Here is a 23442-nt window from a genome sequence, read left to right on the forward strand (position 1 = left end):
TGCGGGTTTGGGGAGAGAAGCATCCGAACGACACTTTGGGGCATACTCAGCCTGAGACGGCTGTGCGAAGTCCAAGGGGAGAGGCGGGGGAGACACGAGCGGGGCGTCTGGGGGCTGGAAGCCATGATGTGATCACACAGGGAGTGGATGCAGACGGAGAGGAAGGAGCCCCTGCGTGCAGAGGTGGGACAGATGGGGGCACTGCACAGAGGGGCCTGAGAAGGAGAACGGCGTGTCCTAGACAGCGAGAAGAAAGCCCTTCCAGGAGAAGAGAGCACTCGCTTTGAGCGCGGTCAGCTGAGTCAAATGCCGCTGACGGGTCAAGGTGATGAGGACTGAGAACTGACCATTGGATCCAGCAAGGTGGAAGCCACTGACCTTGACAAGTTAGACCTTGGCAAACGAGCACTGGAGTAGGAAGTTCTAATTTTGTCATCCCCATGTCCTTGAGCACCTGGATTCTTGTGGGGAAGAAGAGATACACGTGCAATCTAGAAGAGGTTAAGGAAAACCGCTGCAGAGCGAGGACCTCCCATGTGAGCAGTATCACCAGGTGGGCAACTAGGAGGTGAGGAAGCATCTCTTCATAGAAATGTTCCAGCCAGTAAGTGAGAGCAGGGAGACGATATCACCACTTTGCAACACCCCGTGTACTGGTGGCCCTCAGCATTAACAACTGCCGACATCACCAAAAGGGAGGCAACCAGACATTATGATCCCCTCTGATTAAAAAAAAAAAAAAAGGCACCAGCATTAAGAGTCCTGCCAGGGACTTCCCTGGCGGTCCAGGGGTTAAGACTCTGCGCTTCCATTGCAGGGGGTATGGGTTCGATCCCTGGTCCGGGAACTAAGCTCCCACGTGCCACGTGCCACAGCCCAAAAAAGTAAAAAAAAAAAAAAAAAAGAGTCCTGCCAAAGGAAGGCAACACAGGCTTCCAGTGCCAGCGTGCAGGAATCACAGCAGACAGAGGAACAAGCTAAACTGCACCATGAGGGTGCAATTAGAAAGATCCAGAAGCAGGAAATGCTACAGGTCAAACAGCCCCCATCCTTAGCAGATACGCTGTTAAGGGAAAAAATACTTTTAAAAAGCATGGAGGTGAAACATAGATGAAAAGAACTGAAACACATATTAAAAATTTTAGCTACGCAAAAGTTAACTGTAGGGTCCAGGGATACATACTTGAGTGCTATCAAGAAACATGAGGAAGTGATTACTGTAAAAGTCAGGCTAACTGAACCCCAACCCTCGCGGGGGAAGGGCGGGGACGGGGATTGTGACAGGCCCATGGCAGGGCTTCTGGAATAGTTGCAGAGTTCTATTTGGGTGTTATTTGTTTTTAATTGTTTATTAAGGTGCACATTTGTTTGTGTTTCTTCCTGTATACGGCCCCCTTAGGGGGCATTTTGGAAACAGGAAAAAGTTCCAGAAACGGATAGGGGTGATGGTTGCACAACAATGTGAATGTACTTAATGCCACTGCAGTGTGCACTCAGAAATGGTCAAAATGGTAAATTTGATGCTATGTATATTTTATCATAATAAAAAAGAGGGGGTAGCATTACCCAGACAATTATTCAGAGCCCTCTTAGACCGAAGCTATTGTTTTGCTCTGAGTTCATGGGAACATTTTATTCTCCGTTTTCGTTTTCTCTCTTCTTAGTAGTCACGGGCCCCATCTTCCGCATGAGGATCACCTACGGAGTTTGCTAATGCAGATTCCTGGGCCCCCCAACACTCAGATGCGGTCAGCCCATAGGTCACCCTTTGAGAAAGACCCTTGCAGACCCTCTGGTCTGCTGTAGGCAATTGGCCGTCATGTGAGCCAATGCCTAGGCCTACTTTCCTTCCTAGGAAACTGTCTGTCCTCACACTTAGGATGACAGCGTGGAATTGCTTCGTGCAGAAGCACGTGACTAGGGCTCTGTCCCTCCATAACCGCTCTGAAGGTCTATTCATTCCCGCGTTCGTTCATTCAACAAGCCTCAAGCGCCTACTTCGTGCGGGGCCTGTGGCTTAGCTGCTTCCCGCAGCCAATCGGAGGGCGCAGGCCAGGGTCCCACCTCCCCCTCCTGAAGTCCCCGTGGCAGCCAGAACGGCTGCCTGTGTCCTGCCCAAAGACAGGAGCTCCAGAGCACTCCGGTTTCCCATTAGGTGCGACATGTTCCTTCCAAACACCGGGCGGGTGCCCTGGCAGGCTCCTCGGGCCGGCCTCCCTGCCCTCCTGTTCCCGGGGTCTCTCTTGCCCTCCAGGCTGCTGTCACCTGAGGACAAGTCAGGCTGACAGCCCCAGTCAGCGGACCGGGACCGGACTCCGCAGAGGTCCTGCCAACCCTGCAGCTCCCACACTGGGCGCTGGGAGACCTGGTCTCGCCTTTGCACCGCCCCCCCAGAGCTCTCCTCCCAGGGATGACCCTTCTTGTCCCTCCTCCCCTGGGGGTGTGCCTCCTCTCTGTCCCCCCAACCAGGCATCCCTGGATTTCTGACACCCCTGGGACCTGGGAGGGGGCCACAATGTTCCCCCTTAGAATGTGGGAGCCAGACAAGGGCCTGTTACTGTGAAATGAAAGCATTTCACCATCTGCCCGTCGGAGTCTTTGCCAGCTGATCGATGCTAAGTGAGCACTTACTGTGTACACTTTGGGAATACAAAGACTAAGGTGGCTTGGCTTTGAGAAGTGAAGAAGGCACGTTAGCGGAGCCAGTCAGCTAATAATTCCAGCAGGGATACAAGGGCCAAACCAGTGGCTGTGACCTCGGAGAGGCAGCCTGTCTATTGGGTTCTGGGCTGGACTCCTAAGGCCTGTGGCCTGGGTCCAGATCTTCACTCTGCGTCCGACCAGCCGTGCGGCTGGGGCAGGTCACTTAGCCTGTCCTGCTTCAGTTTCCTGATCCAAATAACAGGAAAGACATCAAGTGGCTTGGTGCACTGTTGTATTACGTCGACTAACACAGATAAAGGATTTAGAACGTGGTGGTCCTAGGGCCTCACAGAGTGGGTGTCGGCTGTCCTCATCATATCGTCGTCGTCACTGTCACCATCCTCGGATTCGGAGGCAAGGGGAGCATCAGCGGGCTGGGATCTTTCACAGAGTTGGGTCTTGACTTAGACCTCAAAGCAGAGGGACCTGGCTGCATGCCTACACCATTAACACTTACACGGCCCTTCCTCTGTTCTTTACACACATTACAGAGGGTTTACTGAGAAAGAGTGGGAATTGGGTGCCAGCCAAACAAAAAGTTGTGCATGGAAATACAGAAGAGGATTCAGGGATGTTTACGAGCCCATGAAGTATAGACGGAGTTAAGGATTGGCGTTCCAGTGGAAGCACCTGCCAGTTTATCTCGTGCCGGCTTTCTAGAAGGAGTGACATGATGGGACACGCCTTCCCACCCCCAGCCTCGCTCTTCTACCCCTGCCCCCTGCCCCCACTTCCACAGGCTCTCAATGGACCGACTGTTCAGGCCTTAACCACTCTGGAGAGCTATTATGATCTATCAGGTGAAAAAAATCATTCACTTTACAAAGTGGTGTGTGTGATTTTCACCACTGACTGTAACAGCAACAGAGAATCATTTCAGCTGGCTGAGTGCATAGTCTGTGTGCGCTAAACTTCGCTAAGCGTGGATTTACACAATGAAGCAATTAGCCCCCTGGGACCCACTCAGTGCTGTGGAGTACATAGTGTGTGTTTCGTAGACGGGCTAAGCAGGTGCCAGAACCATCACTCAGGACTCACCGTCGGTCTGGGAGACCACTGAACACTCAGAGACTGTCTTCCCAAAGCCTTCCATGGTGAGGCGGGGGCCCCAGTGATCACACACCCAGCCAGCAAACAGGCTTGATGCTCTTTTCATCTGCCACCAGCCAGTGAAAGAAAAAAGCAGAGGCGGGACCTCCCCGGTGGTTCAGTGGTTAACACTCCATGCTCCCAATGCAGGGGGCCCGGGCTCGATCCCTGGTCAGGGAACTAGATCCCACATGCCGCAAAGAAGATCCCCCATGCCACAACTAAGACCCAGCGCAGCCAAATAAGTAAATAAATAAATAAAAATATTAAAAAAATGAAAAAGCAGAGGAGCTGCCCAAGAAGGTATGTGCCCCCTTGCTTCTCCCTCCTTCCCACATTGACAGACTGTGCCCGTGAGTCCAGAGCAATCGTCAGACCGCAGACGAGAAAGCATCCGGGCTCCACTGCTGCCGTCATGGACACAGGGTTGTGGTCTTGAATAAGAGCACTGGGGTCGCGACGGTTGCGTTGTCTGAAAGCGTTTCAGGACCTGTCTGGCTCCTTGCCCCAGTTTCTCCATTCCCCACCGAAGAGTCTCCTGGGTCCTCCGTGGAGAGCTCAACCTGGCCCCAGGGGCTGGTCACCCTGTCCCGAGACGGGACACTTCAAGGAGCCCCAGGCCGGGGTCCACTCAAGATCCTCAAGACAGAGACTTGAGGAACTTACAATTCTGAGAGCAAAAAGCAGGTACAAAGTTACACATACAGCAGGGATGAAGCTCACCCGGGTATAAAGAAAGACATACGCCCACCTGTCAGCCAGGGTGACCTCTCAGAGTGAGTCATTTCCTAATTCTTTGCATTTTCTAAAATTTTCTTTGATGAACAAGCAAGAAATAATAACGAGTTCCCTCCTGCGACTGACACCTGTTCTTTCTTCCCTCTCAGATTCCTCCCCCCGCCTATGTTACTGTCCCCCACCCCGCCCGGCCCCGTCACCCACTCCATGCAATTCCACTTGGATGTCCCTGCTTCTCCAAGTCACAGGGGCTCATGAGGCAGCCCGGCCGGAGACAGATGTGGTCCCTGGTGGGGGTAGGAGGGCCTGTCAGCTGGGCAGAGCTGGACGCTGGGAGAAAGAGAATTTCTCTCTTTGGGGGACTCAAGCGCTGAGGATCACGTAGGCCTGGAGCTGCCGATGGTGCGGCTGCATAGAGAAAGCCCGCTTCAGAAAGAAGCCAATGAATGAGAAAACAGAGCTGAGGGACAGAGACCGAGTCTTGGGGACGTCACTTGAGCCCCGAGGTCAGCATGACCTAAGCCAGCCTTGCCAGTTCTTTTTACTGAACCAATAACTTTCCTCCCGGCCTGAGCAAGTCTGGGTGGGATTTCTACCCCCTTGCCATGGGAAGATTCCTGATGGCACTGCCTTACAGGGCTGTGGTGAGGTGACACTGCTTAGAAACACAAGGTGCACCCGCCGGGGTGGCCAACAGGTGTCCCGGGTGCCAAAGGCCGCCCACAGATGGGTTTTGTTGGCCCACATGGGACTAAAAATTTGAGTCAACACTTTAGAATCTGGATTTTATCTATAACTCTAGATTTTCTGTGTCTCTGAAAAAAATCACAAGACCTGGCAACACTGGGCTTATGTCCTACGTGGCAACATTTACCTGGAGCTGCAAAGGGGCTGCCCTTTTGGTTGGGGCATTCATTCTCTAACGGCTCCCACGTCTCCTTATTTTCTCCCCAACACTGTGGCTGGATGTCAGTTAGCATTTGTAATTGGCCTGCAGGACTGACGGCCCCCAATGAATCCCCACTCCTGGGCTCTGTGCCCCTGTGTGGCCCTGCCCATGCTTACACCTGCCAGGCCATGTGACTTGCTTTAGCCAATGAGACACCAGCGTGTAACAAAAACAGAGGTTTGATAAGCCTTGGCATTGGGGTTGGTCCTCTTTGAAGATGGGGCTGGAATGAGACACCACATGGGGAGAGAGGCCAGAGAGTGAGGAAGTGCTTATAGGATGACAGAGACACATCAACAAATATGGAATCTACTTCTGAAAAGGCTGCCATTGGTCAAATCTAGGATGATTTGAGCATAAAAATAAATAATGGTACCAATAATTAAAATCCATTGACTATAATGGGAAGGCGTAAATCCATACAGATATAAATAAGTAAAATGAATACATCAAGAGTTAATGATGAATGGAGATCCTTGCAGAGCTTCAAAGAACCTCCCCACAAAAATGGCAGAAAACCAAGGAAAGGAATAACTCTTATTATAAAAGAGAAGCCTGGCAGGCACCACCTTCATCACATGGTCATGGAAACATCACGGATGGGGCCAGCTGAAATCACGAGCCACCCGTGGATGCGGTGAGAAAAATAAGGCAGCGTTTCTGTGATTGTTTTACCAAATTGTCTAGCTGCTTGAGTATGAGGGAGGGCAAACAAAGGGAATTACAGGAGAAGAAAAAAGAAATCACTTAGTAGTTCGAAAGTATTATCCTCCCAAGAGAATTGGAAACGTGTCCACACAGAACCCTGTACATGAATGTTCATAACAGCATAATATTCATGATCGCCCCAAAGCGGAAACAACCCAAAAGTCCAGATGCAGTAAGTGTACCCAGACATTCCTCAGTACAAAGGAATGAAGTACTGACATTTGCTACAACATGGATGAACCTCAAAAACAATACGCTCGGGACTTCCCTGGTGGCGCAGTGGTTAAGAATCCGCCTGCCAATGCAGGGGACGCGGGTTTGAGCCCTGGTCCGGGAAGATCCCACATGCTGCGGAGCAACTGAGCCCGTGCACCACAACTACTGAGCCTGTGCTCTAGAGCCCATAAGCCACAACTACTGAGCCCACGTGCCACAACTACTGAAGCCTGAGCGCCTAGAGCCCATGCTCCGCAACAAGAGAAGCCCGCGCGCAGTAACGAAGAGTAGCCCCCGCTCGCCGCAACTAGAGAAAGCCCGTGTGCAGCAACAAAGACCCAACGCAGCCAAAAATAAATAAATTAATAAATTAAAAAAAAAAAAAAAGACAACCATTTAAAAAAAAAAAACAATACGCTCGGTGAAGGTCTTGCCTGGGTCACTGTCATAACCTCCTGACCTCATGGCGGCTTCCCATCTCACCTCACAACCCTCCGTTTCCCACATAGCAGCGAGCAAGCTTTTAGAAACATAATCATACTGTGTCATTTTCCTCCCTTCAGTTCTCCAGGAGCTCTCCAGATAATTACTAGGATAAAATTCAAGCCCCTCCCCGTGGCCCACCAGGGGCCGAGCGACCTGTCTCCTCGAGGCCCAGCTTCCAGCTGCTCCTTTCCCCCCTCCCTGGCTCAGCAGGTGGCAGCCACACAGCCTCCTTTCTTCTCACCAAACACGCCAAGCCCTTTCCCACCTCAGGGCCTTTGCACTTGCTGTGAGAAGCACTCTAAGTTGCCCACCCCACCCCTCCACCCCCTCACAAGCCACCTCTGCTGTTGTTCCAAGATATCACCCCATTTCCTTCCTTCATAGCAGCTGGTCATCTGCAGTTGTAACATCTATTCATGTATTTGCTGCATCTTTCCCAACCAGAGACAACATCTCCATGAGTTCAGGGACCTGTTCTGTCCTGTCTCCACCATGTCACCAAGGCCCAATGCAGTACCTGGCATACAGTCATACAGAGCTCAGTAAATATTTGTCCAGTGAATGAAATAACCAAGAGCTGATCATGTCTTATAACCTTTATAGCACTTATTACAGCGTGTTCATTTATTTATTTACTTGTTTATTTATTTACTTGTTGACTGTGGCTCTGCCCTGCCTAGAATGTAAACCCCATGAAGGCAGGAACCCTCTATGTCTCAGTTCCCACCACACTCACAGCACCCAGAGCGGTGCCAGGCACACAGCAGACCATTAATGAATAGTTGCTGAACACTGGGTGACTGTTGATGAAATCTTATCATTTTATCAAATTCCTGAAAAAAAAAATATATCTTTTTACGTAGGCTCCTGAGACAGCATCTCGGAGTTACTCTGCTGGGTAGCACGGAAGCTAGGCTTCGCCTCCGCCCCATCCAACCTCAGCTGAGGGCTGCTTCTGGGGCATTAACTCTCCTGCACTTCCCGCTTGGCTTGTCCAATGCCCAGGCCCAGTACAGTCTAAGAGCTAGGGGGAAAAGGCCTCAGGACTTGAGTCTCAGGGGCCTGTGGTCAGCAGCTCTCAGTGTGTAGAGACGAGGACTGAGGGAAAGGCAGGAAGCCAGCAGCAACAAACTCAGCCTAATTCTATTTAGTGAAAATCAGAACAAAAATATGAGAAATCCGATCCACTTAGGTCCCACCCAGGTTCTTTAATCCTTAACTATCAACTCAAATGTTAAATATGGCCACTTGTATGATGGGAAGTTCAAAGATACTGATGCGGTGGGGTCTTGGTACAGAAGCTGGCTGAGCATGTACCAAAGATGGCGCTCCAAGTTTCTGCTGGTACATGAGCTGTTTCTACCACCTTAATCCCTTCCTTTCGGGTTGAAAAAGTCCATGCCCTGAATCAGGAGCTGGAAAGTGCATACCAAGCCTACCCTAAAATAGTCTGCCCTATTTTATCCCTCGTGCCAATGTGCAGCTAGCATGTGGGGAAGAAAATGGGCCAGGCCTTGATACACCTCATTTCAAAGACTGCCAGCCACTCTAACAGAATCTAATCCTCCACTTAGCTCTTACACATACAAACCCCAAGGTGCTAGAGTTGTGATGTAACTTGCTTCCTTCAAAAGTGATTAGAGCAAACTTACTCACTAGGGAAAGACAACAAAGGAGGAGAAAAGATATAGTCTAAATATCTTGGGCATTTCCCTTGAGATGTAATTAGTGTATCTTGGTAATCATTCATTTTTAACTCTGTCATAATTTTCAGCAGCAGGTTAAGCTGCTGAAAATGAAGTGACAGCTACTAATTAGCGCATAGATTCAGCAAGTAATGATAAGAAGTAGGAAAAAAATTGGTTTGGGGAATGGAAAGTATAAATCATTCTATACATCGATTCCCACCACAATTGTATCAGTCTGGCTATTGAGCTTAAGGGAGGTCAGCCTGCTGACCAGTGGCCGGGTTGCCGCACTGAGAGCCTGGTGTGCTGCTACCACTGGTGACAGGGCAGTACAAGAGCATCCTCTTCCGGGTGAAGCCTTCCCACACAAGCTCAGCCCAGAGTCACTTTCCTGTTCTCTGAATTCTGAGACCTGCCATTGATGAGTTCATCTTGTCCCATTCCGGGATACAGCTTTTGCTCTTGCCTTCTATCATTGCTAAACTCAGACTGTCATTTAACTTCTACTGTCACTTTTAAATATTCCCAATGAAAATATAAATTCGAGGGTAGAGACCACAGCCATTCCCTATGTATCCAGAACTGAGTCCTGGTATCAATAGCGTTACTTAAGAAATCATGACAACTGTAATTGAGGGATGTTTTACCTTCCTGCAGAAAAGACACTTAGCCCATCGAATGGGAACTTGTATATCATGAGCTTCAGGTGACTCAGAACTGAGGCTGTGGAACAGCAACTGACCAGTGCACCGGGATGGAGGGACCACTGAAACAATCTCAGGGTCATGGAGGCCGAAACCCAACACTGACTCATGGAGAGTGATTGTGGTGATGGAAATGGGAGCTGGACACTCCTTGTTTGAACTAAATGTCTTTTTTCAAATATCCATAAAACTTCACTAGTCTCATTTGGACTCTAATGAAAGTAACTGCTTTGCCTTCATGGTCTAGCCCTTTTGGATACAGTGAAAGATCAATAGAGAAATCCTGAGTGATCCTGATTTGGGCCATGGAGACAAGCTTGGGTGTGTGTACTTGGATCTTTTCCATCAGGCAATGTCTTAGTGGACTGTTCATTCTTTCAAACATCAAATATGTACTGAGTCCTAACAATGGGCAAGGGATGGTGCTAGACGCCATCTGGGGAAGGGTGGGTCTAGTGGGTGGAAAGGAGGATGGACAGACAGATGACTCAAAGATCAAGCCTGACCTCGATACACTTAGAGATGAAATTGGCACATAAATAACTACAATTCTTAGACTTCCCTGGTGGCGCAGTGGTTAAGAGTCCACCTGCCTATGCAGGGGACACAGGTTCGAGCCCTGGTCCAGGAAGATCCCACATGCCGCGATGCAACTAAGCCCGTGTGCCTCAGCTCCTGAGCCTGCGCTCTACAGCCCATGTGCCACAACTACTGAGCCCATGTGCCTAGAGCCTGTGCTCTGCAACAAGAGAAGCCACCGCAATGAGAAGCCCACGCACTGCAACGAAGAGTAGCCCCTGCTCGCCACAACTAGAGAAAGCCCAATGCACAGCAACAAAGACACAACGCAGCCATAAATAAACAAATAAATAAATAAATAAATAAAATAACTACAATTCTATAGGGAATGATAAGGGGCCTGAGAAGTTCAGAGAAAGTTCTTGGAAACACTGAGAAAATATGAAAGTAACTGAAATACGACATTGTGTAGACTACTTCTCTCTTAGAATTTCTAGCTGGAAAGTATTGAAACTAGAGAACCCTCTGGAACCAGGTAAGTGTCCATTTAGGGTCCCTTAATCATTTCATTCATTGATTTAAATGCACTGTGTTTGTTTACTACGTATCTGGATACATTGTGTTTATTTATATTATATTTGAATACATTCTATTTATCAATTTAAACACATTGTATTTATTGATTTAAGGATCATGGTGAGTAGATATTGTGGACACATCATGTAAAAGTTGATGTTCCATGACAAATAAAATTACCTGAAGTGGTTGCAACTGTGCCAATGCTTAAATGGCCTCAGTGGTTCTTCTCTAAGAAGGAAGAGTGATATTTAAGGACCTTAGCTCAGGCATCCACTAAACGAAGATTCAGTGCTAGACTGGGAGCAGGTCCCAGAGAGTTTCCTGTGGCTCAGAGTGCAGGCTCTGGAAGCCAGCTGCAGCTCAGACGTGGCCTCAGATACTCAACTGTGACCAGGGCAATCAGCTCAATCTCTCATGCCTCAGTTTCCTTACCCTTTCAGGTTGTTATGAGGATTACATGAGCCAATATGTAGAGGTGGAGAGGGCTGCACATATGTTAGCTCGTTACTATCATCATCATCACCATCAGCATCAGTATCATCCTCATCACCATCATCATCACCATCACCATCATCACCATCATCACCATCATCACCATCACCATCATCACCATCATCATCATCATCACCATCATCATCATCACCATCATCATCATCACCATCACCATCATCATCACCATCATCATCGTCTCACCACCATCATCACCATCATCATCACCATCACCATCACCATCACCACCATCATCATGATCACCATCAGCATCATCCTCATCATCACCATCATCACCACCACCATCATCATCACCATCATCACCATCATCATCATCATCACCATCATCATCATCACCATCATCATCATCACCATCACCATCATCATCACCATCATCATCGTCTCACCACCATCATCACCATCATCATCACCATCACCATCACCATCATCACCATCACCATCATCACCATCATCATCATCATCACCATCATCATCATCACCATCATCATCACCATCATCATCATCACCATCACCATCATCATCACCATCATCATCGTCTCACCACCATCATCACCATCATCATCACCATCACCATCACCATCACCATCACCACCATCATCATGATCACCATCAGCATCAGCATCATCCTCATCATCACCATCATCACCACCACCATCATCACCATCATCAGCATCAGCATCATCACCATCATCACCATCACCACCATCATAATCACCATCATCACCATCATCACCATCATCACCACCATCATCATAATCACCATCATCACCATCATAATCACCATCATCATCATCAGCATCACCACCATCACCACCATCATCATCATCACCATCACCATCATCACCATCATCACCATCACCACCATCATAATCACCATCACCATCATCATCATCACCATCACCATCACCATCATCACCATCACCACCATCATAATCACCATCACCATCATCATCATCACCATCACCATCATCATCATCACCATCACCACCATCACCACCATCATCACCACCATCATCATCATCACCATCATCATCATCTCATCACCACCATCATCACCATCACCATGATCATCACCATCATCACCATCACCATCGTCAGGACTGAGGCAGACTCTGTCCTGGTAGCTCCTAGCACAAAGACTAGCAGGCAGGTAAAGAGGAGAAAAGTCCAGAAGCAGCCAATCCAAGCTGACTTTAAACCTATAATCCTGAACAAGAGGTATGTGAGACCGTTCTTTCCTTTCTCCAAAAGATGGCAAAGTCAGGAGACTGGCTGTCTTCAGTCTTGGGAGAAAGGGTGGGGGGGCAGCAGTGTGGGGCAGGGGAAGGACGTTCAGGACAGACTTGGCAGTGCCCTTCGAGAGCAGTGCATGAAGCCCATGATGAGGGACCTTCTGTTCCCACCCTCTCTCTCCTGAGGCCTGCGGTTAACCTGGGCACCAATGCAGAGCTGACTGGGTCTGGCTGCAAAGCAGGGAGAGTTGATTGGATTTTTCTGGCAGGAAGTATGAACTCTGGCTTAGACTGGAAATCAGTGGAAAAAGAAAAAAGGCTGGTGACGGGTTGGGGGTGGGTGGAATCTGGTCTTGGTGTGAATGGGAAAAAACATTTTTGAAATAAAATCTAAACTCCTGCTACGGTCACAAAGAAAAGAAAAATGGTTGATGAAAGTCACATACATTTCTTTCTTTTTTTAAATAAATTTATTTATTTTTTAAATTTTTGGCTGCATTGGGTCTTCATTGCTGTGCGTGGGCTTTCTCTAGTTGCGGCGAGCGGGGGCTACTCTTCGTCGCGGTGCGCGGTCTTCTCACTGTGGTGTCTTCTCTTGTTGTGGAGCACGGGCTCTAGGCGTGCGGGCTTCAGTAGTTGTGGCACATGGGCTCAGCAGTTGTGGCCCACAGGCTCTAGAGCGCTGGCTCAGTAGTTGTGGCGCACGGGCTTAGTTGCTCTGCGGCATGTGGGATCTTTCTGGGCCAGGGCTCGAACCCGTGTCCCCTGCATTGGCAGGCAGATTCTTAACCACTGCGCCACCAGGGAAGTCCCCCACATACATTTCTTTTTATATTAAAGACTTTGCCATGAATTTAATTTGCAATGATTTTTAAAAAATTATTCAATGACACTTGTTAAAGACGGTAAGGCAGACTTTATTCAGGACCATCATGATATGTGCAGGGACCACTGCAATGGGATTCTGCAGTCGGGGGAAAGAGATTGGGCTCTGCTCTGAATACAGGGTGGGCAGGTGGGGATTTAGAGCCAAGGAGAAGCAGGAGTCAGTGGATGGAAACTGACTAAGAGGAAACATCAGGGGAAAGGGGGATTCTGGCGAAGCCAACCTAACAGGATTCTTGCTGAAGACAGGCCAGGCTGTTAAGGCATCACCTGGTGCGGGGCCGGGGGCGGGGGGTGGTGGTGGTGAGGAACCAGATCAGATTATCGAGGGTGATCAAGTATCAAGGATGGGGGTTCTGGTTAAATCGACTTAGCAGGGTGCTTGCCAAAGCTAGATTTAACAGGGACCCCCAGATTGGCCTAGGAGGAGGTTTAGGAGCCTGACTAAAGTTTGACCAAACAAAGAATCTTTATCATGGTAAAATGTCTTCTTTTCAAAAAAACGTAATATTAAGAGACCCTATGAGTCAAACTACAATTTACAGCTAAGTAATCTGCAAAAAAAGGCAAGATAAATTAAAAAGATAAACTATAAAGAAAAGATAAACTAGTTTCAAAAATACCTTGAACTAAATTTGTTCAAAGGTAGAATGTTAACCTGTGTGCTAGCTAAATAATGCTTTGAAATTTTAACTTTCAAACGAAACTCTTCAAGGATGGAAAAATACAAAAGAATGCATAAAAATAAAGCAGACACAAAAGGACAAACATTGTATGATTCCATTTCTATAGGTCCTATAATCGGAGAATTCATAGAGACAGAAAGTTTAATAGAGGTTGCCAGGGGCTGGGGGAGGGGGAATGGGGAGTGAGTGTTTAACGGGGAGAGAGTTTCTGTTTGGGCAGATTTTAAAGTTCTGGAAATGGATAGTGGTAAGGTTGTACGATACTGCGAATATACTTAATGACACTGCATTGTACACTTAAAAATGGTTAAAATGATCAATTTTTGTTATATTTTGCCACAATAAAAGTTATCAATTAAAAATATACAGGACTTCCCTGGTGGCGCAGTGGTTAAGAATCCGCCTGCCAGTGCAGGGGACACAGGTTCGATCCCTGGTCCAGGAAGATCCCACATGTCACGGAGCAACTAAGCCCGTGCACCACAACTACTGAGCCTGCGCTCTAGAGCCCGCGAGTCACAACTACTGAGCCCGTGTGCCACAACTACTGAAGCCCGCATGCCTAGAACCCGTGCTCTGCAACAAAGAGAAGCCACCTCAATGAGAAGCCCACGCACTGCAACAAAGAGTAGCCCCCGCTGTCCGCAACTAGAGAGAGCCTGCGTGCAGCAACGAAGACCCAATGCAGCCATAAATAAATAAATAATAAAATAGTAAATAATATAAAAGATATATTCATAAAAAAATACATAATTACAGGGCTGCTGAATACCACCATGCCATTTTGCACCCTTGGACTTGTGCAGTGCACAACCTGTATATGCCATCCCTGTCCAGACATTCTATTTCCTGATAAAAAGATAGTAGTACTTGTATTCATATATTTTTTTCTTTAAGGCAAGACCCCAAGTTGACTTTTGTTTCAGAAAGAAAGAGAGGAAGGAAGGAAGAGAGGGAGGGAGGGAGGGAGGAAGGAAGGAAGGAAGGAAAGTTCATCAGTGCACCAAAACGAGCAAGAGTTGCATTCAGAGATAACAGGTGTGAGAGGAAGCAAATCAGGGAATCTTTAAGCAGAGGAAATGGATAAAAGTAGTTGAATACGGCAGGTTATGTTTCGGTGGTGGAGTAAACCAGAATTTTTCTGTTTAAAAATGGGATCTGAGGGGCTTCCCTGGTGGCGCAGTGGTTGAGAATCTGCCTGCCAATGCAGGGGACGCGGGTTCGAGCCCTGGTCTGGGAAGATCCCACATGCCGCGGAGCAACTAGGCCCGTGAGCCACAACTACTGAGCCTGCGCGTCTGGAGCCTGTGCTCCGCAACAAGAGAGGCCGCAATAGTGAGAGGCCCGCGCACCGCGATGAAGAGTGGCCCCCGCTCGCCACAACTAGAGAAAGCCCTCGCACAGAAACGAAGACCCAACACAGCCAAAAATAAATAAATTAATTAATTAAAAAAAGAATCCTCAATGTCTGATTAAAAAAAAAAAAATGGGATCTGAGAGAAAGGGACGAATCAAAGATGCCCTAGCTAATGGCAGTGCTGTCTACAGGGACAGGGGAGGCTAGGAGAGAAGCAGCTGCAGGATGGGGCTGGTGCAGGGGAGAAACAGTTGGGTTTTGGCAGCGTTAACTTTGAGAAGCCTTTAGACATCCAAATGGCAATAATGAGAAGGCAGTTGGATATGAGTCTAGAATTCCTGAGAAAGGTCAGGGCAGGACATATACATTTTTGAGTCAAAGTTAAAGGGATACATGAGATCACCTGGAGGGTGTAGGTACAAAAAGAGGAAAGAGCAGAGGACAGAGCCCTAGGGAACTCCAACATTTAGAGATCTGGTGGACAAGCGGCAGTCTCTGAGGCAGGAAGGGATCCAGACAAGTGCAGTATCATAGTGGCCTCCAGAAGGAAGTATTTCAAGGAGAGAACAGTCAACCATGGCAAAGGATGCTGAGAGACTTGGTAACTCTGGGTGTGGGAAATAGGGTAGTTCTCATTTAATTACATCTCTGTTCTCCATAAAATATGAGGCAGTCATCAACTAAGTAGTGTTAGATATGAGGACAGATGAAAAGCTATTAATAGTATGAAAGTAAATTTACTAGGGAAGTGTAGCAGGATTGTCTGGCAGTTTTGAGTTCCCATTTGAGAGTTGTGGTGAATAAATGAAAAAGAAGTACCCACCTCATTCCATGAGGCCAGTATCACCATGATATTAAAACCAGTCAAAGACATCCCGAGAATAGAAAACTATAGACCCATGTCTCTTTTGAATACTATGTAACAGTCCTCAACAAAACACTGGCAAATTGAATCCAGAAACATATAAAATGGATTATGCACCATGACCAAAATGGGATTTATCCCAGAATCAAATGGGATTCTTATCCCAGGAATGCAAGTTTGTTTTAACATCTCAAAATCAATTAATATATTGTATCAACAGAATAAAGAACAAAAAACACACGATCATCTCAATAAACACAGAAAAGGCATTTGACAAAATTCACTTTTTTATAAAAATGTTTGGCAAACTGAGAATAGAAAGGAACTTCCTCAACTTGATAAAGAGTATCAGTGAAAAACCCACAGTTACATCACACTTAATGATGAAAGGCTGAATCCCCCTAGGATTCCCCCAGGGTCAGGAACAAAACTGGGATGTTTTCCCTTGCTACTTCCTTTTAACATTTTTACTAGAGGTTCCAGGCAGGGAAATTAGGCAATAAAAAGAAATAAAAGCCATTCAGATTAGAAATGAAAGGGTATGGGACTTCCCTGGTGGTCCAGTGGTAAAGAATCTGCCTTACAATGCAGGGGATGTGGGTTCAATCCCCGGTCAGGGAACTAAGACCCCACATGCCGGGGGGCAACTAAGCCCGTGCACCGCAACTACTGAGCTCAATCGCCTCAACTAGAGAGCCCATGTGCCACAAACTACAGAGCCCACGCGCTCTGAAACCCGCGCGCCACAACTACAGAGCCCATGCATCCTGGAGCCTGAGCACCACAACTAGAGAGAAGCCGGCACGCCACAACAAAGGGCCCGTGCACTGCAACTCAAGATCCCTCACGCTTCAACGAAGATCCCGCATGCTGCAACGAAGACCCGACACAGCCAGAAATAAATAAATTATTATTTAATTTATTAAATCAAATAATAATTATTAATAATAATTAAAATTTATTTATTTATTAAATAAATAAATTATTATTGATTTAATTTATTTTTGGCTGCGTTGGGTCTTCATTGCAGCACGTGGGCTTTTTTCTGGTTGCGGCGAGCGGGGGCTACACTTCATTGCGGTGTGAGGGCTTCTCATTGTGGTGGCTTCTCTTATTGCAGAGCACGGGCTCTAGGAGTGTGAGCTTCAGCAGTTGTGGCACATGAGCTCAGTAGTTGTGGCTTGTGGGCTCTAGAGCGCAGGCTCAGTAGTTGTGGTGCACAGGCTTAGTTGCTCCGCGGCATGTGGGATCTTCCTGGACCAGGGCTCGAACCTGTGTCCCCTGCATTGGCAGGAGGATTCTTAACCACTGCACCACCAGGGAAGCCCAATAAATCTTTTTTTTAAAAAAAAAGAAATGAAATGAAAGGGTAACACTATTTGTATTCACAAACACGATCTTATATGTAGAAAATCCTAAGGAATCCACAAAAACTATTAGAACTAATAAACAAGTTCAGCAAAGCTACAGGATACAAGATGAATGTACAAAAGTCTACTGTATTCTATACATTACCAATGAAAAATCTGAAAATGAGACAGACAATTGCAATTACAACAGCATCAATAAGAATAAAATCCTTAGGAAGAAATTTAACAAAAGATGTGTAAGCCTTGAACACTTAAAACTATGTAACATTGTTGGAAGAAATTAGAGAAGAGCTAAATAAATGGAAAAACAGCCGTACTCATGGATTGGAAGACTTAATACTGTTAGAATGGCAATAGTCCCCATCTACAGAGTCAGTGGAATCCCTATCAAAATTCCAGCTGGTGTAGAGGAAGACAGACAGCCGGGTGCTAAAGCTGCACGAAGGGAAATGATTGGAATGCTGCTAGATGAAAGCAACAAGAAGGGAAAGTGATGGGAGCATAGTAGATGATTAGTAAACGACCAATGAGTGAATGAATGAATACATGAAATCTTCTCTAGCTGTTTCGTGTATCTCTTGCTGCATAACAACCACCCCAAAACTTATTGGCTTAAAACAGTAACTATTTCTTTGTTTCTCATGATCTGGGATTAACTAGAGCTCAGCTGAACAGTTTTTCTGCCAGTCTCCCTTGGGGTCTCTGATGGATGCAGCTGCTGTCAGATGGCAGCAGGGGCTGAAACCTCTGCTATGGCTTTGCCCATGTGTCCAGTGCCATGGCTGGGACAACCGGAATGGTGGGTGGGCTCATCTGGGGCCCCCTCCTTCCCCTGTCAGTCCCTCTGTCTGTCTCTCTCTCCCCTTGTAGCCTCAGGGCCTCTCCCTCTCAATGTGGCTTCTTCACGTGGTCTCTCCGGGTAACTGGGCTCTTTACATGGAAGCTCAGGGCTCCCAAAAGTGCAAAAACATCTTTAAGGCTTAGACCCAGAATTGGTGCAGCATCCTTGGGCCCCGATGTATCGGTTAAAGTGAGTCACAGGGCCAGAGTGGGAGGGGCCCAGGCAGGGGGTGAATTCCAGGCGTGGGGTCTGTCGGAGCCATTGCTGGGACAAGCCACCACACCAGCCTCAATGTCAGTCCCCCAATCCCAACCACACCAGACCCCTCTTTTTGCTACTTCTATCACCATCTTTATCAAAAGTAAACATCCACCTATAGCTAAGTACGTTTCACTCACAAAAATAAATTGCCATGAGCCTCGCAGTCAGCATGATAAATGCCAAGCCGAGAATCTTGAACCTGAATTACTGTGGTTCTACTGCTGGGCCACCTGGATCCAGCATCATCATTCTTGGAACCTCAGCATCTCCTGCAGGTGAGAGAAGACAGAAATACAACATAGTTTGCCCATCTCATCCCCTCATGTGTTATAAGAATTTCAATAAAATAATGTAACTAGCACTTCCTTGGCGGTCCAGTGGTTAGGACTCCAGGCTTCCACTGCAGGGGGTGCGGGTTTGATCCCTGGTCAGGGAACTAAGATCCCACATGCCGTGTGGTGCAGCCAAAAACAAACAAACAAACAAAACAAAACAAAACAAAAAATGCAGGTGAAGTATCTTTGGAAAAGCTCAGAGGACTGCACAGGTAGGTATTATTTGAAAAGAAAGTATATGAATATTTTAGCTCTGCATCTTCCTTTTTTAAAAGCCCATTTCTTTGGAGGGTCTGGCCTTCGAGGAGGATGCTGATTTATACACCGTCATGTTACTGTAAATATGAGAAGCTACAAGCTCTCATCAGCTGATTTAATGAGGTTCTTCTGTGCTGACGGCTGTTTATTTTTCTCAGTCCTCTTTGCTGCCATCAAATCACCCTGCGTGAATACTGAATAAGTATTCAAACTCACTCTTGGGTTTGGTCTTCATGACTTAATGGGAAGCGTGGACAGACTCTGTCTCCAAAAGGAGACTTTTCTGAATCAACTACAACCACCCATGGTCGCTGAGATAATTACTCAAGGAACATCCTATTTACAAGGCAATCAGAACTGTACTTTAGGCTACACTCTGAGGCAAAACAAAACAAAACAAGACAAAACAAAAAACTTTCTTGCTCAGGACACCGTCATTACAGGGCTTAACAGGGAAAAATCTCAGGTTACAAGAAATAGACTTTTGATGTAGATTAGTAAGAATAGTCATCTGAGATGCTCATGTAGAAATAAACACAGTAAAAACCATGAATTCTTCTCATCGACAGTTGTCACTCCATGACCAAAGATTTTCCGTCCTCTGGGTGGTTGATTTGACTTAGTTTTTGCATAACAAACCTAAGGGTCTGTTTCTGAAAAATATCTATCTCCTGGGATTCAAGGGCCCTGAAAACACTGACTAATTTGGAAGACAGGTGTGGAGAGAGAAGTGTCAATGGATTGATGTATAGTGGCATCCTGAGAATCCTCGAGATTCTCAGTAATTCTGGGAGAATGTTTCCTCAAGTGGTAGAATGGGGCTGCTCTCAGATGAAATGGCCATCCAGGCGGTAGATGCGTGTGCGTCCCATGCAGGCCTCTGTCACCGTTCCCCAGATGGTACAGCAGCTTCCGAGCTCATCTTCCTTTGTCACTCGTCTTACACTGCTCTTCAAGGCTGTTCACAGTCTGGCCTTTGCTGGTTCATGGGGCAAAAGTAGAATGTTCCCCTGGGAATCCAGAGATAAGAGAAATGAGGCTGCTCTCCAAGATGTACTCTTGAACCCTTGGACAATGATAACTGAACGATTTGCAGGAGTAATCAGGGAAATTTCTAGAAATGTGAGACCCAAGATTTTGGACTATCCCCCCAAACTCCAATGAAGACATCTGGGCAGTGGTGTGCTGGTAAATGTTTAACAAGGGGCTCTCTGGGAAGAAGTCCTGATGTGTAATATTTACAGCTTCCATGGTGTCAATGCTCCACCACGGCCAATTCAAGCTACTAACTCAAAATAATTGGCTGCAGAGTTGGGAAGAGACATGCACAGTCAGTTCTGGCAAACCAGTACGAGCTGGCTTCAGCACACCCTGGAGTCTCAGGGAGACAGGACTCGAATGTGAGTGTACGTTAGTGAGCAGAAACCAAATTAATCATATTTTACCCTGTTTGAAGGAATTCTGTGCAAACTAAAAGAATGGTGATCATAGAAAAGAGAGAAAAGGGGAGACCAGAGGGTCAAATCAGCGGTGCCCGTCCAGGGACACGGTGCCTGTTCCAGGGACATGGTGCCCGTCCAGGGACATGGTGCCCATCCAGGGACACGGTGCCCGTCCAGGGACATGGTGCCCGTCCAGGGACACGGTGCCTGTTCCAGGGCTGGAGCCACCCATCATGGAGCAGCCAGCCCTTGTGTCAGGCTCACCGCATTGGACTGGAAACATGCAACTCTACCCCCACCAGAATCTGATTCCACACTCATCAAGAACTTTCTGATGAAGATTTGTCTGTCCAGGGAGGGGAAGGCATGGGCTGCCGAGCAAGTACCTTACTGAAGTTTTATTTCTCATTTATTGTTGATTAAGTGACAAACTGGGATTGTAAAACATGTCTCCATTCACGATCTTTTATCACATCCTCACTGCTTTGGTGGCAGTGGACTTCAGTGTGTCCCCAGCACCTTGAGACTGCCGGAAGCTCTGGGCAGCACTTCTGCCTCTGGGCTCCATGCCACGAATCATCAATGCCCTGAAGGGAGAAGCAGAGACCATATCCTGGTTGCCTTGGTTACTCACCAATGCCTTCAAACAGGTGTCTGGTATTTTATCCAGCTCTTACGATTGCTCGTGGTAGGAATGTTGGTCTGTTGTAAGTACCCTTCATAGCCAGAAGTGGAACCCCCTGAAAACACCCCTTTCCATATTTGATGAGGTTTACCCATATTTCAAGATCCTGTTGAAATGATACCTCCTCTTATTTCTACCCAGGAAGAATGGCTGCCTCGGGAGCTGCCAACAATAGCTACTTTCTCCCATTGTCCAAGGAAGTGAAGGGAAGCTGCCATGGTGTGCTAAGTCTTCTTCCAGCTGTGGGGAATTTCTCTTCGACTCCGTGGGAGCAGGTAGAGGGGATGAGGAGCCTAGCAACAAGACCGGCCTTCAAAGTCAAGGTCCAAAAACGGGGTGGCCTCTGCTCTCCTGACATTTAGCTGCTCGAAATTAGACTGCAATCCATATCAATGTTGCCACATGCCACAGGACACTGCGCTTCCTGACAGACGTGGACACGTTAATTAAGACTGCAAGCGCTTGCACAGTGAAAAGGCAGCTCCAGGGTGCTTTCGACATGCAGACGCTCAGGGGGAGTGGAAGAAATGACAGCTAGGGATGAAGAGGCACACAGAGGAGCAGCTTTATGAAAGACCATCGCTTGGATTAGCGGAAGACAACAAACAGCCTAACCACTGTCTGACTGCTGGCTCCGCTGATGAATGGGTTACTGTGAGAATGCTGATGCTTGCAAGGAGGTCTAAACGGCCTTACGTTTTCAGAAATAACATAAAGATCATACGTCTGCTCAACGTTTTTTTAAACTCAAAGCATAGGATCCATTTTTTAAAAATCTTAGCACAGTTGATGAATGGGCACCTTTTCCTTAGAATCTTTGGTACTGACAAAGGCAATGCACAGCTTTAAAGGATTCCAAAAATGAAAAGTGATCATTCACTGCTGTGATTATTCCCATCTGGTTTGATCTCGTTCTTTACTATTTTATACTTTCTCATTTTGAAGCTCTGCAGCTGTCCTCTGTAGGTTTGTGAGAATGGTTTGCAAAGCTTTGGAAACGTTTACCTCATTTCCAATCCTAATTCCCTAAATAATTCTGGGGCCTATTGCTCACGGGATCCCTTGGGTTCCCCCATCGTCTTCGGGATGTACTATGCACAGCACAGGGAAGGAAGGCATGGGAGGAAACACTCCTTTGCTCTCTTGAAATGAGCATCCCTGCTTTGGATGAGAGGAACAAACTAAATACTGGTGGTGCTTTCCAGAAGGATGATGCAGATAAATGTCCAAAGCTGCTGGGCTAGGACTTCCCTGGCGGTCCAGTGGTTAAGACTTTGCTTTCCAATGCAGGGGGTGCAGGTTCGATCCCTGGTGGGGGAACTAGGATCCCACATGCCTCACGGCCGGAAAACCAGGAACATAAAATCAGAGCAATATTGTAACAAATTCAATAAAGACTTTAAAAAATGGGCCAAATCAAAAAAAATCTTTAAAAAAAAAAAAAGACAAAGCTGCTGGGTTGCCTTCCACTCTGGGAGCACTCCCTTACCGCTGAAAGAAACAAGGGAAGGTAGCTGTTCCTGGAAATAACAGAAGTGATGAGAGCTGTTCTCTTAGGATAATGAAGCACATCAACCACTCTGTCATCCTCCTGCTGGACCGGACTTCAGCAAAAGCACCTTCCCGTCTGGCTAGTGAGCCTGACGTGGTCCCCAGCCCATTCTGGCTGAAAGGCAGCAGGCAAAGGCAACTTCTCAGAGGCCAAGAAACATGGCTTTACCTATCCCTTTGTTTGGGTGATGGACGTCGGGTGACAAATATATAAATTATGAGAGAGGCATTGTTTCGGCCAATAAAATAATGCCAGGGGCTTCCCCAAGTTACCTTGTGCTAGTTAAATCCACATACGGCTGCACAATGCCAAAAGTATCCCACTTTAAGCAAAATTTCTTATGATATTCAACCAAAGCATGTCTTTTAATATACAAACAGTCAATCAGGGATGCCTTTAAATAGCCAGCTCAACTCCACAATCTATCTAAGGTACATCTAAAGGTAGTAAACATCCAATTCAACACACAGATCTGTGGAAACAAGTGAGAGCCCATGATTAAGAGCAGTTACTTACTATACAAAGCATTCCTAAAGAAGTGCCCGCTCTTGGAGTGTTTATATTCTAAGTTGGTAAAGGGGAGGACAGAACATCATTTCTTTTTTTCTCCTCTGCTTCCTTGATGTGAAATTGTATGAAATGGAATAGCTGTTTGTTGGAGTGAGGGGTGCGGTTATAAAAGAAGGCTCAAGTATGAGAAAAGAGAAGTGTGCCCTCTTGCCGCAAAGAGGATGCAGGAGCCCTGCAAGAGGTTTCTAGTCTAGCAAAAAGTTGTCCTGACACC

The 23442-nt window shown here is 47.0% G+C and overlaps 1 long non-coding RNA gene across 2 annotated transcripts in view; it reads right to left on the bottom strand.

Moving 5' to 3' along the window:
• Window positions 1-23442, bottom strand: part of LOC132372759 (uncharacterized) — a 106366-nt gene that overhangs the window by 53761 nt on the left and 29163 nt on the right. Inside the window, exon 3 of one of the 2 annotated variants that reach the window (XR_009505250.1) lies at window positions 17617-18655. The exons of the other annotated variant lie outside the window; for it this stretch is intronic. This is a non-coding gene — a long non-coding RNA (uncharacterized LOC132372759). Of the gene's footprint in view, window positions 1-17616; window positions 18656-23442 lie in introns of those variants that run through there. 2 annotated transcript variants of the gene reach the window in all.

This window comes from Balaenoptera ricei, chromosome 10 (genome assembly GCF_028023285.1).
Source record: "Balaenoptera ricei isolate mBalRic1 chromosome 10, mBalRic1.hap2, whole genome shotgun sequence".
NCBI classification, from domain to species: Eukaryota; Metazoa; Chordata; class Mammalia; order Artiodactyla; family Balaenopteridae; genus Balaenoptera; species Balaenoptera ricei.